At 40.7% G+C, this 17,147-nt stretch overlaps 1 long non-coding RNA gene across 1 annotated transcript; it reads left to right on the top strand.

Moving 5' to 3' along the window:
• Positions 1-7,613: 7,613 nt before the first annotated feature.
• Positions 7,614-9,566, top strand: LOC110015917. Its single transcript, XR_002872928.1, has 3 exons — positions 7,614-7,877; positions 7,975-8,159; positions 8,305-9,566. It is a non-coding gene; the product is annotated as an uncharacterized LOC110015917 (long non-coding RNA).
• The last annotated feature ends 7,581 nt before the right edge of the window (positions 9,567-17,147 follow it).

A 17,147-nucleotide genomic window follows, 5' to 3' on the forward strand; every position in this document is an offset into this window, starting at 1 on the left:
CAGCAGTAAACCTGAAGTTGGGGCTCATGTGGCTCAGAGTACCACCAATCTGTGTAAACAACAACCCCGAAGTCTGCAAATATTTTGGCTCTCGTTGGTCTAATTGCAGGCATTTGCACCACACAGACACTCAGCTCCTACCTTTACGCTCTCATCCATCGCTCCATTTCTTCCTCCTGCTGTCGGCCTGTGAGTTGGGGAGGATGAGGACGCCCTCGGCTGTGGGAAGGAGGAAGACTTGAGGGGCAGTGGGAGAGATGAAGAGTCCAGACTTAAACAGAAATCTGTTAGAGGAGGTTTGAGCCAAAACTCGTCTCAAATTCGTCTAAAATGTTCAATCTTGAAATGTTTAGATTCGCTCATGCAGGTTCCAAAGCTCAGAATTTCAAATATCTTCAGGAAGAAGTTGCCATGGCAGCAGATCGAGCAACAGGTTGGTCTAACTTTACAGCTCCAAACTACAGAAGGGTTGTTGATGCTTTTCATTTATCTGTTTCAACCCGAATCACTGACACTCGAGGTCACCGATTCAGTATCAGTTATTATATTGAATCCTTTTATAATGGGGATGGAAACTGTGTCCTCCAGTAAAGACAAACTGAAATAGTGTTTCTTTGGCAGAAAACTCAAGTTGATATCATTCAATTTGTTGGATCTGATGCTGCCTTTAATCATCAGACTGAAACCATTTCCCAACCACTAACTACTCATTTTTGAAAGTCCAAGTTTAGTTTTGAAACATTTCAAAGGTCACATGACAGAGAAAGGTAAAGAAAGGTGGATGACGGATTTATATAAAGGCTTGTTTGTCGTTGCAGATTTGGCAGAATAAGACATTTTTGGATGGTTACTTAGGCGGTGATGCAATTCAAAAAATTTAAATTAACAATTAACAGATCAAACCACGATCCTCACGATTCAATATATAATATTATGTTTGAATAGTTGGTATATGAATGTTTGTAGTGCAAAAACCAAAAAACTTACGGACTCGTTCTGGTACGACTTCTCCACCATGCTAGCAGTCACATGATGTCATAGATCAGAAAATGTTTGGAATATTACTTATTAGATATTCATTACATTTCTTTATTAAAATGTTTGACTAGATTTTAAACAAAATCGTCTTTTAAGAACTTATTTCAGAAAACTAAGCTTCAGTATCATTTTTAATCATCCCAGAAAAACACTTGATGGTTTTATTTTGAAAATCAGAACATTTTACTTTGAAAAAAATGTATTTACTTCTGGTGACAGAAGGGCAAGTGGGTTTTTTAATTTACATACTTAAAATCCAAAAATATTCTGGAATTAAAGGGAGAATTTCATTCCCTGAAGTCTAATTTTTTCTAAACGTTACAATTTTTATAAAGATCGCAAAGTGGCGATCTCTGACATCACAAATTTTTGTAACCAATTTTTCGGAAACATATCGGAAATATTCAAGAATTTGAATACTCGTTAGAGCCGTAATGACGCTACAACGTCCCAAAACAAAAATCATCGGTGAGACACAAAAACTTTACAGCTGTTGGAATTCAGACGATAACTTCCTCCTGTAGGTGAGGACTTAACAACCAAACATTTACTTTTTCTGTTGAGGTCAGAAAAAGGTGAAAGATAAACAAAAATGGGGTTGCTTTGATGTAAACTTGGAGAATTTAACTCTGGAGGCCAGATAAAATGAACCAACTTCCCTGCAGCTGCTCCAGCGATCTTCTGCTGTACGGAAATCCTTTCAAGTGACCCTTTTTAAACCATTTTCTGCTTTGGAATCATCTTAGATGAACGAGAGTCTTCACAGAAAATCTTTCTTTACTTTTGTAAAAAAAAAAAAAAGTAAATAAAATAAAATTTTACCTGGTTGTTCAGGCTTTTGAGGCAGACCAAAGTGAGAAATAAAAATATGGAAGACATCTCATGTGCACGTAAAGGTTGACTTAATCGCACCAGAAGTGTTTTCCTGAAGGATTCCTCAGGTTTTACTTCAAAGGGTTGCTGGTTAGAAGATGCTCTAAGATGCCAGGTTAAGTTCTCAGACAGTAAAATTGAACTCATCTCTACTTCCCATTCACCTGGTTTCCTATTTCACGTAACATTCAGGTCGTACCAAACCGCAGTGACCTTCTCTCGCCTGCTGAAGGCCGTGTCACACAGCCACCACGCACATTTTTCACATTTTCTATCCATGAAATGTCGGTCTCTGGTTATGTGCGCGTGATAAACGTCAATCGTAAGTGTTTCTTTTGTTCGTCATTCGTCAATGTGCGCAGACTTCTTTGGTTGTAACATGGCCTATTCATGTGAGAATTTCATGTAAAGACCACAACCTTTCTTACTTTTTCCATGTAGATTCACGTATGAACAATTGTCATCCGTGCAATGCCCACATAATTTACATATTGGCCGCATGACGACACAAAAATCAATAGTGGAGCAACAGCAAAGCCCAACTGCTCCCCTGACTGCACGTCCTCGTCTGGAGTCAGTCATTCTGGCTGCTGATTCCCCCCTGAGTTACGAAGCAGATTAAGTTCTGAAGCACACACACTCTTTCTGTGAAAACTTTTAAAAAGCTGTTTCACCGACATCACTGGGACTTCTGGCTGTTCCTGTTGCCGTGCCAACCGGAGACTCTCGCTGGGTTCACTCGTGAGCTGGATAGCCAGTTCTTCGCTGTAAAAATGTTGTAATTTGTGTGTTTGCCGGCAGACGGTAAGACTCAACTTCTGTTTATCCGTCTGACTCCCTCCAGGTTCCACTTCCTCACAGAGTTGAGAAATTACTTATCCTCAAAGAAAAAAAGATTGCTGCCAGTTGATAAAGTCCCATTCTCTGTCACGCACCTAACCCCCCAATTCAACCCCTTAATGCAGAGTGTGTTTGGTATGACTTGGCCTGGATTTGAACTCACAACATTCCAGTCACAGGGTGGACACTCTACCACAAGGCCACTAAGCTGGTTAAAAGAAGAGACCAACTAAGTTCAGCTGAGGAATTGAACCTAAAGACAAAAGCGGAAGGGATTTCATGACCAGAACGGCTCAGGTGGAGTGGAAACAAAGAAATGTTTCTGCGATCTTTGGTTTGCTCTGCTGTCATTCGCCAACAAACTGCCTGGAAAACATCTGAAGTTATATCAGCTCTGGGTTTGGGGGCAGAATTCTCCAGAAGAAACAGACCGGAAAAAAAAAGGATTTAAAAAAAAAGTCTCTGCTAAATATTATTCAGCACCTGAAACCCTGGTTGATGTTTTTACCAAAAAGTAAACCACCTTACTAGTACCGGGTTGGACCTCCTTCTGCCTTCAGAACCGCTTTAATCCTTGGAGGCATAGAATCAACAAGGTTCTGGAAACATTACCCAGAGACTTTGGTCCATGTTGACACGACAGCATCACACAGTTGCTGCAGATTTGTCGGCTGAACATCCATGATGCCGATCTCCCTTCCACCACATCCCAAAGGTTCTTTATTGGGTTCTGGTGACTGTGGAGGTCGTTTGAGTCCAGGGAACTCATGGTCATGTTGAAGAAACCGGTCTGAGATGATTCCAGCTTTATGACATGGAGCCTTATCCTGCTGGAAGAAGCCATCAGAAGACGGTCCACTGTGGTCAGAAAGGTATGGACGTGGTCAGCAGCAATACTCGGGTAGGTCCCATGCTCAACTGGAACTCATTGGCCCAAAGTGTGCCAAGAAAATATCCCCCACACCATGACACCACCACCACCAGCTCAGTGTAAACGGCTGGCCTGGGCCCAGAGACACAAATTTCGTTTTATCCCTGTGGTGAAATGACAATAAAGAATCATGAATTCTTAAATGTTTAATTTGGAAAATAAATATTTAGATCAGATCTTTATATTTAATTTGCATTTCATTTTATAAAATGAAATATTTAGTTTACAAACTAAAATTTAGTTTGTAAACTAAATATTTAATGTTAAATGAAATATTTAGCAACTTACTGAATATTTAGATAGTAAAACTAGCATTTGTAAATACATAAAGGGGGGAAAATATGCATTTAAAAAATTAACTTTTTTTTTTTAAACTGTGTAACTTCACAAGCAGCACCCCAAACACAGGAGTGGACGAAAAAGTCTGAAGAAAAACAACATCAAGGGTTTAACCTGAACCTCAGCAGTACTTTGGCATCTCTTTTTTTTTATTTAGATCTTTCCACGGCAGCAGGAAAAACTCCTCCTCCGCAAATGTCCGGTTGTAAAACCACAATTTCAGAGGAAATGGGATCCGAAAAAAAGGAAGAGATGCTGAATCAGACGCTGAAACTACTTTTACAAACCGAGCTAATCCTTTTTAAAGGAGATCATTTCTCTCAAAGGAAAACAGAGAAATGATGACAAAGAGAGGAGGTGCAGGAGTTGAGAGACAGTAGATGAGTCTGTTTCTAGCTGAAGAGGAGGCTCAGCAGGTGGGCTGCAGAGATGAAGAGCCTCCTTTGAAACAGACGAGTGTGAGTATTTTTAAAACCCTTTGGGTCTGAATCAGCCTTGAATGGGTGTTTCTTTAAACAGCAGCCAGAACCTGCAACAACACAACAAGATGAAGATTCGTCTCACCGTCTGAGCATCAGCGCCTCCACCGAGGAGCTGGTTTTCCGTCTCTCCTGGAGCTTCACCTCAACTCTTCTCGCCTTAACGGCGTTTTCTCACTCACTACAGAGGCAGCGAGAGGGGGGCTTGACTAACATGACCCCCTATGTGTGTTAGGTTCCCTTTGTGTGCTCTCACAATTTGAACTTACACAAGTAACTGAGAAGTTCACGGTTTTTTTTTCCAGCGTTATGTGGATCTTTGCTGAGTTTACAGAGGAATACAGGCCATCCTTACTATGACTAAATGATCAGCATCGATTCAGCAAAAGTTAAGTCCTTCAAACCTGTCGGTATACGATTATTGCTCTGCTGATGGTAAATTGTTGTTTTCTTTGCACATTTTCTCGTTTACGTTGTACTTCTGCAGGTCATCTTCTTCATTTGTCAATCAACAACATCTGGGAGAGAGGTTGGACAAACGTCCACTCACCTGCACTCCAGGGTTGATGGGATAAAAGTGGTTGGGTTGTTTATTTTTGTTGATTTTGACTCTACTTTGGGCTGCTTGGGTCGGGCGCCTGGGCTGGCCTGCGAGGACGAGGCTCCGGCTGGGTGGTGGGGGGCTCCTGGGTCCTCTGGCTCCATCCTTGGCCAGCGTCTTGGTGTCCGGCGCCCGGTGGCTCCAATGATCACATGGTACACTTCGGCAGCGTGCACGTATCTCCACCCCCACGTGCACACTGTCATACTGCTCTCTGTCAGCTTTAAGGGGAAGCTGCTGTCTGCTGAGCTATCTCATTTCCTTCCTGCTGTACGCCCGCAGATTTTCTGAAGCATTAAAGTTTCCTTCACACCTTCTGAACACTGAGGCTTTTTTTGTTCCGGATGAGTCACACTTGTCTCTCTAAAGTCTGTTTGTGGCGACAAACTTAAAGATAAAATGAGACAAAACCAAATGTTTGTCTCCAAATTTGATAATTAGTCTTTTTTTATTTTTTGTTCCTTCTGCTTTACCTGATATTTTCTTTTAATTTTTATTATTTTGTTCGTCTACATAAAATGTCACAGAACAAACCTGTTTGGAGGCAGCTGCAGGAAGGAAAACACACCAAAAAAAGGAATTCTATGTTACCAAGCTTAGTCTTTTTTTACAATATTTGGCTTTGTATGAGAAACACGATTGACCAAGGGCAGAAGAGGCGACTGCAAAGAAACCGGTGGCAAAAAAGTGGCCGAAAAATACTGGTCAACAGAAATAAACACCCTCTTGTCCTCTTGTCAGAAGTCAGAACTCTGCCTCCCCCTCTGGTCACCAGCAGGAATCGTCTCCATAGGACTGAATGCACTTCATCCCACAGCAATCCCAGCGTGCACTTGGATGCTCCACACCTGACTCTCATTTACTCAATCAATCACAGTCTACTTAAGCTCTGCACTGAGCCTTACTCAGTGCAAAGTATTGTTTGTGCCACTCTGCCTTCCTTAATGAGCGTTATTTCTGGACCTGACTCTGTTTGCCTGCCGCCTGCCCCGACTCTCGCCTGGATCCTGACTACCCCGTCTCTCCTCTGATACTCTCATGCCTGCTATTGATCCCTGCCTGCCTGACCCTGATTTGGATTGGATCCAGCCGTCTGCCTGCTCTCCTCCTATCCGTCCTTCGTGCAGGTGGGCGAGTGCTCATCTAACCTTCACCCAGGCGACACTAACAAATGAAATGAGGTGAAACTACAAAGTACTCAAAGAAATGTCGAAAGAGATTTTATTTTTCCTCCCACAGAAATGCTAAAATAAGAAACGCAGCAAGAAATCGGGAAAAGTAAGTCCTATGGGAAGTCACCAATTGGATGATGATGTCTGTGCTTCAATTCAGCCGAAATTCATTTGACATGAAGCCACACTGGATCCGTACTAACCATAAAACGTTAATAAATATGCAAACATTGAAGATTCGTTCAACAAAAATCAAGAGCATTCATATCACATAGTCCGCTCCTTGTAAAAAATGATTTTAAAGTACAAAATAGCAAGACTAAAGTACTGATATTTGATTAAATATTTCTTTCTGTTGTGAGGGACCATGATGTAGATGGGACAACGCTCTTCCAGGTGTTGATCATTAGATATTATTGGACTTTGTGGAAGCAAACTTCCCCTCTGATTCATGTATTTCTAGAAGTTGTTACCTCTTCAAGCATTTTCCCTTCCTCCTTTGTTCTAGATTTATTTATTGTATTTAACATCTGTAGTTTTGCTTTGGTGAAACCACGTGTGTCTTGTTTTATGGCAGCAAGAAGGTTCTTCAATATGATTTAAAATGCTTCAAACAGTAGATATGTCACAGAAGCTTCGAGTTACAAATATTTATCATTATTCATTCATTATTCATTGTCAGAATTGAAAGTATCTTTCAAGTCCGGTAGGCGGAACCTTTGGTAGCGCCTCCAGGTGTCTGGAGACGGATCCACTTCCTGTTCCCGTTCTCCTGTGGTTCCTGCTCTGAGACTCGTTTCTTATTTTACGGACGATTCTTTTTGTTATTATGGTCGTCACACCTGAAATCACAGATTTCATCTTCTCACCTGAGTTTCTATTACCTGCTTTCTGTGGAAACGGCTTCTGGCGTCAGAGATCAGTTAAGGGAAGCTCCTTCAGGGGAGGACGGGAATTGGACGGCTCCGTTCAGAGATCATCTCTCGTTGAACTGGCACACAAACCCGATTAATTAAACATTTGTCTGAAACATGAATAGCTTCTGAACTGCAGCAAAGCTAGATCCCTTAAAGAGGACAGAAGTCAGTGAAGCGGGGAAAATCTTTTGTGATTGGACGCCCTTTGCCTCACGCTCCTGCTGTTCTGCTGCACTTTGAGGTCTTCTGGGGCGTCGCCTGCGTCTGCTGTTCATGCAGTAAATGAGACTAAAAGACAAACTCTGGGAAACTTTGCTGACAGCTTTTCCAAACTGGAAAAACAAACCATTTGATCCACATCTCATGAGTTTCTTTTGACCTAAAATACCCAATGTTTGCTACTGAATGTGTAGATGAGAAAACATCAACATTTGGAGATGTGCCGACAGATGCACATCTGCTCAGCAGTGGATGGAGGACGATGACAAACGGCGTCTGACCAAATGACCTTCATCTGTCAGGAGTTTGACTCGGGGCTCCAGGCTTTAACCACAGCACAAGACTCCTTCTGGAGTAAATACCTGAAGTCATCCGGCTGGAGCCGCTCAGACTCATCTCTGAAGGTCTGGTTGCATCTGCCGGTTCCTCCAGATGTTCTGGCCTCGCCACCCTGGTCTGGTGGCACAGGTCTGTTGTTTCTATCGCAGACAGACATCAGTCATGTACCGTCCGTATAAAATCTTTCAACAGTTGAAGTCCTGCTGTTCTGGTCTCTTTGGTCCAGAGGTGGAGGCCAGGAGATCCCAGACGTCCAAATCAAAGTCTGGGAGGAGATCCGGTGGGACAGAAATGCTATCGAGCCCCCAGTATGAGTTACTTTGGTGGGGGAGATCGGAGATCTTCAATTTCAACACTTTTCAGTTGTTTTCCATTGGCAGCATTTACTGTTTCCATCAGAAGAACCTCCATGTAAGCGGCTCTTGAATCTCAGTTCTGCCTATTACCTCCCTCTTTCTCCAGACTGATAGACTTGGATTTTTTAGGAATTTAGTTAAATTGTTTCTACAAACATCAAACTGTCCCATCACACTTCCTCCTCCCCCATGCTTGACAGATGATGTCTTCACAAAGATTCTGGGATGAATTGGGATTCCAGTATTTTCCGGCTCAGACGAGCCTCTTTGTGGTATTCTGAGGTTTTCCTGCTGCAGCTCGTCTCATCAACCTAAGGCTCCAAAGCTCAAACTGAAGCTGACTTCTCACCATAATGAAGCTGTTCTTGAGGCTGTGGTGCAGTGAGCCGCCTGTCATGCAGGAGTTATCTGTCGGTGACACTTGTCCTCTGGTTGAGTTGTGACTTTGTGTCTGCCAGATGTCTTCCTGTCAGAGTTTTTTCCAGTTTCTGAGCATCTTTTGGTGGGGTCAGTGAACGACTGCCTTGTTTTTTTGTAATCTACATCTTTCATTGTGATGATGGTCTGTCTCTCTTCCGTCTTTAAAACAAAACACCGCATTCAGCGGTAAAATACTGTTCAGCTGAAGCTCAGGAGGGTTTGGTGCAGACGGAGAAGGTTGTGGCCAAAATAAAGCGGATGTAAATTCTTTTCTTCCCTCTTCTCCTTTTTGTTTATCAGGTTGAACTTCTGCACTTTTCTACAAAAGCCTTTAAGCATCCTCTCTGTTTTTTCTGTCAGGTTGGGTTTTTTTGTGCTTAAATGTCAGAGTTGTGCTCGTGCTCGGTTCCTTCACACTGCTCGAGTCATTTTCATTATTCGGAGCAGCAGCGCTGCAGCTGGGGAGCTATGATGTTCATCATAATGAGTGTTTTTAGATGATTTGCACCCCAGTTTACTTAAAGTCATCTAAAGGTGGAAATGCTGACGCAGAGCTGAAAGGGAGCTTTTGCACGGCTTCTGGACAGCTTTGACTTCAGAAGGAGGTGTTGGAATGTCAACACAAGGACTTCACAGAAAAGGAAAACCTTTTTTTTTTTTTCTCTCGCTACTTTTGTTCTGCAAACACATTTTCCTTTGGGGCTGTGTTTGAGCACAAACCCCCACGGAGGCGGCAGAAAGGGAAAAATGCTGCAGATCTATGAACAAACAGCAGAGGGGAAAATAAATTAGTCAGAATCTCACATTTTAGTGCTTTGGAGCTGTGTTCAATGTGAGGGAAAAAAGCAGGTTCTCTTCAGCGATTTGAATGTTTTTTAAATATTTTTATGAACTATTTTCCTGTGGATTCTAACTGCATCTTGACCTCTTCTTGACACGAACACAGCTAATATTCTATTTAAAGTTTTGCTCTTTTCTTTTGGCTTTTCATCATTCTGAGATCAAATAGAAAGATTGTAGATGAAGTGAAGCAGCAATTGGGTTTTGGGTTTAGTTTGAAATTAAAAATGTTGTCTGACTGAAAAAATGAATAAAAATAAAGGTTTTGCACAGAAATAATCATAGAGGAGCTGAAAGCTTCTTGTGTTGTGGGTTATGTCATTGTTAATTACACAAAGTGCACATAAATGCAGAAACTCCTTTTAATTTTCAAAGACTTACTCCATTAAAAACTGGGTTTTTGGTGGTTTTAACATGTTCAGGAGCAGTTTGATAAAGATCATATTTATGACGTAGGTCGGCGGACCACAGTCTACCTGCTCCGCTCTGCTCCATTCTGATGCATCCACCTGCAGACAAATAGATCCATGAACGTCTTTGTTTTCCTCGTTTGAGCTGGGATCTGGATCCAAACTGTACGACTGGATAGCACCGATAGTGCTGCCATTTTTTGTTACAACAGTCCTGTTAAGTTGAGGGGTTTAAGGGGCTGTAAGCTAGCAGGAGAGCGTGTAAACAAATAAATGATGGGAAGTCAGGGTGAGCTCACTCCACGCCGACAGTCGGAGTAAAATTTTTAATAAACTTCTGACACTGTGCAGGAAACTGTCCTAGAAAACCTCGCAGGATATTTGATTTTGCTACAAAAAAAATAGCATAATCATTACTAAAAGACCACTGGAAACACTTTCACAACAGACCAAAAGATGATCAGAGTGGGACTTTTAAGACTGAACTTTATTATTATTCAATATTTTAAGACACTTTTGTTCTTTCTGTTAATGTTTGGATCAGACAGGAGAAATGCAGAGTATGAAAGGCATCACAGACAAAAAGTTGGGGGCATAGAAGAAGAACAAACTAGCAGTAAAAGTTGCTGTAAGTTTATTATCGCCATCACAAGTAAGTACACACTCGAGCATCAGTACAAACACAAATTGGCACGAACTTTCATCCACCTGCCTGTACCAATGGGAGGGGGGGGGGGGGGTTGCATCTTCAGTTGTCTGGAGAAAGATTTTTTTTTTTTTTTTTTTTTTTTTTTTTTTTTTTTGCCTGAAAAACCCCAAAAGCGGATGTTCTGCACGTCACCGGAGACTCGACTTACACTGTGTTGCTTCAGCCGCTGTGGGGGGGTTGTTCTTGTTTGAACAAAAGTGTTTGTGAGCTTTTGCATCAACCAGGTGAAGCAGACTCTGCGGAAACAAACTCTGGTGCATTCATTAAGGCTCCATCAGCGATGAGAAGGTGCAGGATACACTTTACGTTAAAAGAAAAAGATTCCACCACACATTTCAGCCTATTTAACACGACACAGAGGGAGAGGTGGAGTTGGTGAGGAACAAAGTAAGAGAAGATCAAAACGGAGCGTGAACAGAGGCGCAGGGGGTTGGAGAAGCTGCATCCTCGCTGCAGTTTTCTACTAAAGCGTAAGTAGATACGAGGGCAGATGTTTCCCCGGAGCCTGCTACACATTCGACCCAGGTGGATGCCCACCATCAAGCTTTTGCAAATTAACTGCCTGCATACAAATTAGACCCGTTTCCGTGCAGAAAGCAGTTCCTCGTCGTGCACCAACCTCTACTTTCTGACATTTAGCTCTGGTTTCTGGTTGATCTGCTGCCGGGTTTTGTAAATTGTATTATCTCATGATGGAGCTTATGATTACAGTTTCATATGAAGAGTTTGTATGGAGTTATTTCAGTCTCAATAATCAGAAATGCACACAACCGGTTTTACAAATACACACGCTCCGATTCACAAATGTCATTTTATGCAAACGTGAAAAATAAATTCGGAAATACACACCCTGTGTTTCACAAACACACACATTGTGTTTCACAAATGCACACTAAATGTTTTACAAATGCACAATAAGTGTTTCTCACAAAATGTGCACACTGTTTTTCACAAAAACATTTTAGAAATTCACAATAAATGTATCAGAAATGAACAGTAAGTGCTTCACAAACGTGATTTTTAGGCACACATGTGATGTGAACTCACAGATCATTCGAACTGCAGACTGTGCATTCAAAATCCCGTTCTCGTTTGTGAATCTCCCCGTGTGTGTGAGAGATTTTTCTACGGTGAATATTGAGACTCATCTGACGGAGCGGGTCGACTAATGTCACCATTGGCTAGTGAATCTGTCAATCAAACTCATCGGGAAAGCAGGCGGGTTCGCTTTTAGCCAATCGAATGGCCCCTTACACTCCTCACTTTCAAAGTGACGAGGGAGGGAGCTGTTCAGCACAGCAGTTGGGAGGACGCGGGCGGCAAACATGGCGGAGAGGTCTTCAGAACGGGATCAGTCTCAGCCCGTAAGTAATGCATTTATTTGATCATTCCCTCGTTGTACGTCCTGTAATGTTATTGAATACTAAGTTGAAGCGGTCTCCTTAGCCAAGTGACATGTGTGAATGCTTTATGAACACTTCAGACGAGTCGTTTGCAGAGTACCCCCACCGCAAATTAGCTTAGCTTAGCCTGTGCGGTCATATTTTTTATGAAAGCGGGGGAGGACTTATGATGGTTTTGTCAAGTTTTATACTTGGCATACCAGCTCTTCACACAACACGAGTAACTACAACCAACCAGGGGCCTCGAAACTAGCCGGCTTTCGACTCAAATTGTGTCTGCCTGCCCTGTGAGTGTGAGGGAAGTTTAGCTAGCGCGTCGGTTCAAGCTAGATATACAGCCAATCTGTAGGTTTTTAACATGATTCATAAGGAACTAAGGGGAAAACATGCCGGATTTACAGCAGCACAGAAAGTTTAATAAAAAGTATTGATTTGGAGACGGCGATTTGTTTAAACACTGATGCTATGCTATGCTAACTAGCTAGTTGTTCCGTGTGCTGCCTTTATGTAAACGCAATCCGGGTTAAAGTTAGACACAGTCTTTTCACAACCCAGACTTTAAGACGGGGTGGATATGTGCAACAAAGTTAATTCATATGACATTCATGAAAACGGCATTTTTTAAATATAACAGACGTGAATCCACTGTTGAATGAAAGAAGCCTCATTAAGTTTCTAACGTTAGAACCCGTATTCATTGTGATGACCAGCCCTGTGAGATTGTGTCAGAGTGACAGCCACTAAAATCCCCGTATCTTTACTTCCAATGACGAAATGACAAGAATCCCAAACATTGTGTTTTTAGGCTGTTTTGTAGTCGATAAGTAGTCACAGAAAGGGCGGATGGGAGAAATCAGCTGTCAACAGTGATTTGAGTAGAAGTTACTGTAAGTATTACTCACAGGCTTCCTGTGATCAGTGTCTTGTCTCTGATTTTTTTTAAAGGTGTTCTTCACTACAAGCTCAAGTTATCATAGCAAGAGTGTTTTAAAAAATTCCCCTTTTTAATATTTGAAAATTATGTAATTTAATCTCAGACAGCTAAATGATCTAATCCATGTTTGTCGTGTTTTTATTTATTCTCTAGGAATTGCTGAAGCGTGTCATCCTAAATACCTTTCTATTCTATTCTATTTCATATTTTATCATCCTATTGTATTACTGTTTTACCTATCAATTGGGAATTTAGCATTTTTGCCCCTGTAAATATCTGTCAGTTGAAAGTATTTGTACTTGTATTCCATAGATCTTGCACCTGAAGATAGCAGACAACAACTGTGCAGACACCCATTTGGCCTTCTTCAGTGACGCTGTGAACGTGTATGGCTTACCTCTGATGTATTCATGTTATTCATAAAGAAATCTTTTATTCACATATCAGGCAGTATAAGCACTTGGTTATTTGTACAAAAATAAAATAACTTTTTTTAGACTCCTCTGAAAACAAAGGCAACTCTAAAACTCTTTCCCCTCATGAATAACATTTTACCCCCCCCTCAGTCTCTCACCTCAATTTTTCCCCCAGTGATACATGTAACCCACTCCTGCAATTTATCTAACCTAGAAATTTTACTTATTGGCAACGTACATAAGAACATTACATTTTAAATTGATGTGTACCGTATTGGCGATGCATTTGTAATTATGTGTTTGAGACATGATTTTCATGTTATTGTCAGGGTGATAGGAGATCACGGAGGAGAAAATGTGGGCATAGCTGAGTTGATGCTCACAGTACGTACAACTGACACAAACAGCTTTGTTGCAGCAAAAGTGTACACACAATCAACGGTGAGTTGAACCTAGTTTTAGACGCTTTAATATAGGCCTGCACAATATACCGCAAATTTATCGTTATCGCAATATCAAGCTGTGCAATATGCATATCGCAAAAGACAGCAAATTTGCAATAAATGGTTACCTTAGATGTGCCCAAACAATCTTATGGCAGCTTGAAGTGTTTAATGGATTGAAAGAATCCCTTTCTGCATTTGACCAATCAGATGGACCCCTTCTCGTTGTTAACTAATCGGATGGCGCTCTATTATGTTGTATTTTCGCCTCCTATGTCAACAAGGGTCATTTGTAGTATAATTTTTAAGCTGTTGTAATGGAATGGGAATAATATTTTGCTAATTGTTTATATACCGCAAATTATATCGTTATCGCAATATTAATTACTGATACCGCATATCGCGACTTTTCTTCATTTCGTGCAGCCCTACTTTAATATATACATAAAAGTGAATGATGTATTAAAAATAAATCTGACAATATAATATTTCTTTTTGCTTTTTTCCAAATACAGGATTGAGCCCCTCTGGTGTGATGTCTTCATGAGTGTTACTGGTTTATATTCCAACATCCTGCACTCTCCTGAGGACCAAGACTTGCTCAATATCAGTAACATCACGTATTCTGCTGCCACTATATTTTCCTACCACGCATTCAGGCCAGTTTGGATGTCTTTAGTGACGCGTGGGACAGCCATCCAATCAGGACGGAGCAAAGCATGACACCAAATCAGCTGTGGCAGTTGGGCTTGACCCAGAACCCTGTTTCTGATCCCCGGGTAAGTGCTTTATTTCAGTGTTTTTTAACCTTTGTTCACTTGTTCCACGGTCTGACACCGGACTCTGTGGAAAGTTACACCGCTATAGACGAGCTTTAGCTGGTATTTTTGTTATACAGTGATGAAAGTCTTCCGGGAATTCCCGGAAATCCGGGTTTTTGAGCAAACCGAACGTACTTTCCGGGAAATAAAGACCTGATCTCTACGGACAAATCGCTTTCCGGATTAAAAAATGGTCTGAAATCAGCTAATTTTAGCTTTATTTTCTATATTTCTCCGCAGATCGCTTCCTCTATGGTCGTGGCCATCTCTCGTCTTCCCGGCCTAATTGACCAATGACGGGACGTTTTAGTTGCTTTCGGATGCGTCGACGGGTCCGATTGGCTCTGTCTGCACCACGTGGTCAGCGTGACTCGCTTCCCTAGAGACCAAAACTGGCGGACCCACGCTAAATTTTCACAAACACATCTGAAGAGTTTGCGATCAAATTTGTGTTAAAATAATGGCAGGCATCGTCATTATTGAGCGTGGTCACGACCTCAGTTGTGAGAAGACGATAAAAAACAAATTGAAGTGGTCTTGGCTGGAAAAAAAAGATTTTTAAGGTAGTGTAGGTCAAATACTTTTTTGTGTAAAATAATCTCAAAACCACATTTTGAAATAATTTCAATTTTAGTTTTGAGTTTCAGTTTTTATTTTGAATACATTTCTCTATCTAATTTATTTGTATTTCCTAATTACCATGATTTAGTTCAGTATAGTTGACATTAATTATAAGTATTTGATGGTTTGGACCCGCACTCCCTTAAAAAATAATGTTTACAATGTTTAGTTTAGTTTGTATGTTTGTTTTGATATTTCCCAGATTACTTAGTATTGGTGTTAAAGAATTGATGTATTATGTTATAGAATTATAGTTTAAAGCAGATCCCATATTTTGATGTAATTATAGTTTGAGAAAACAGTGCAAGTGGATGTTGTACATCAGTCATTTCTAAAGCAGAAATAATGTATAAATAACTGAGGTATTTTCATAGAATATCATAGTTACTGGTGTTCTTTTTGCCATTTGGGGCTTTGATGTTACTATATTTTAGCAATTGTATGTTTTGCAGCTTTAAGGAAAAGCGTAGATTGTAGGATTGTGTTACTTTGAGCAATTTTCCAAATTCTTTTTTAGGACCAGCAAGTCCTTAATGGAGAGTCAAACTAGGGGTTTGAATGACAAATCATGATGCTCCAATTAGTCTTAGTTTCTTGATAAAGAAGTGAATAACTAGTTGCCAGAATGCATCTAAGACCACGTATTTTTCCAAAATTTCGCTCTGTGCCCGCCATATCGCTCAAAGAAAAGTTCAGGGATTTTTTCCTTGCCTGACTTTCATCACTGGTTATAACTGAGCGACTTTACCAGCAGAATTAAGAACAAGGAAGTGAAGACTTTAACCACTTCTCATTGGTCAGACTGATGACATGTGATTAAGCCTTCAAGAATGATTGGCGGAGACAGTTAAAGGGGCGGGACTTTTCCTTACACGGTTATAGCTGCAGCTAAATCGCGGTACCGTCAACCTTATCAAAATGTATTTTATAGAATTAAATAAACACAAAGAAAAAGTCATTTTAAGATCTCTCATATTCTTAACTACTCAGTGTTTTATCAGTGCCTGTTTGGATGAACAAAGAGCTGATTTCCTGGAGATGGGAAATGTTTTTAGATCAGTGAAGTAGGGCAATTCCCCGCGGCACACTTGACCATCTCCCGCGGCACACACACTGGTTAAAAAACCCTGCTTTATTTAATCTCACTGTACTGGACAACTGATTTTTGTGCAGTTCGACTAAAGTGGAAAGTATCAAGAACAGTATGATGAAATCACAATGACTACAAGGAATTTTCATCAAAAATGAATGAAAAGTTTTATTGTTGTGTGGTGCAAACTATTTCCCTAAATTGTTTGGTTTTTTAAATCAAGTAGGAAGAATAGCACATCTGCAAATTCAAAATGCATCACAATGCATGGCCTTATGAGCCATCATATGTACTAATGTCACTACTTTAAGGTTCACTTATTTGCAAATTAAAAACAGTTATGGAGATATGAGGTCTGCCTGCTAGAAACAATATAAGTCATTATTAGTGGGTCTCTGTTCCTACATAATCTAAAACATTTAAAAAAACAGCTGTTCATAAACAGTATCTTTTTTTTTTTTTTGTCAGGGTATGCTGGTTCCAGAGATTGAATGGGAGGAGAGTGGATCCATGACTGAACCTCATCCTGGGATCAATGTCCCGGTATGGGACAGTCCTCTTTTGGGTCCACAAATGTTGGAACTGCAAGACGACATCAACCCATTGTTTAATTCAGTCCGTTTGGGAGTGGACTTATATCTTTACTGTCCCTGTTTAGAACTTAATTTAGGCGACATAATTACATACAGAAGAAGAGAGACTGAGGGGAGTAAGACAGAGTTCAAATCAATACTGCTGTATTGTTCAAGGGACTTCATTGTATGTAAGGAAGTTATGAAAATTAGTTCCAGTTTAAATAAAATTCAAATCAGTAGAGATCCCACATTTGCTTAAATTTTGATGTTTTAATCTGTCCATGTTTTCACTGAATTTTACTCAGCAATAAAGGGTGAATGTTTGCACTTTGTTGTTCTATGACCATCTTTTGTTGTGTAG

This window comes from Oryzias latipes, chromosome 1 (genome assembly GCF_002234675.1).
Source record: "Oryzias latipes chromosome 1, ASM223467v1".
In the NCBI taxonomy this organism is placed as follows: Eukaryota; Metazoa; Chordata; class Actinopteri; order Beloniformes; family Adrianichthyidae; genus Oryzias; species Oryzias latipes.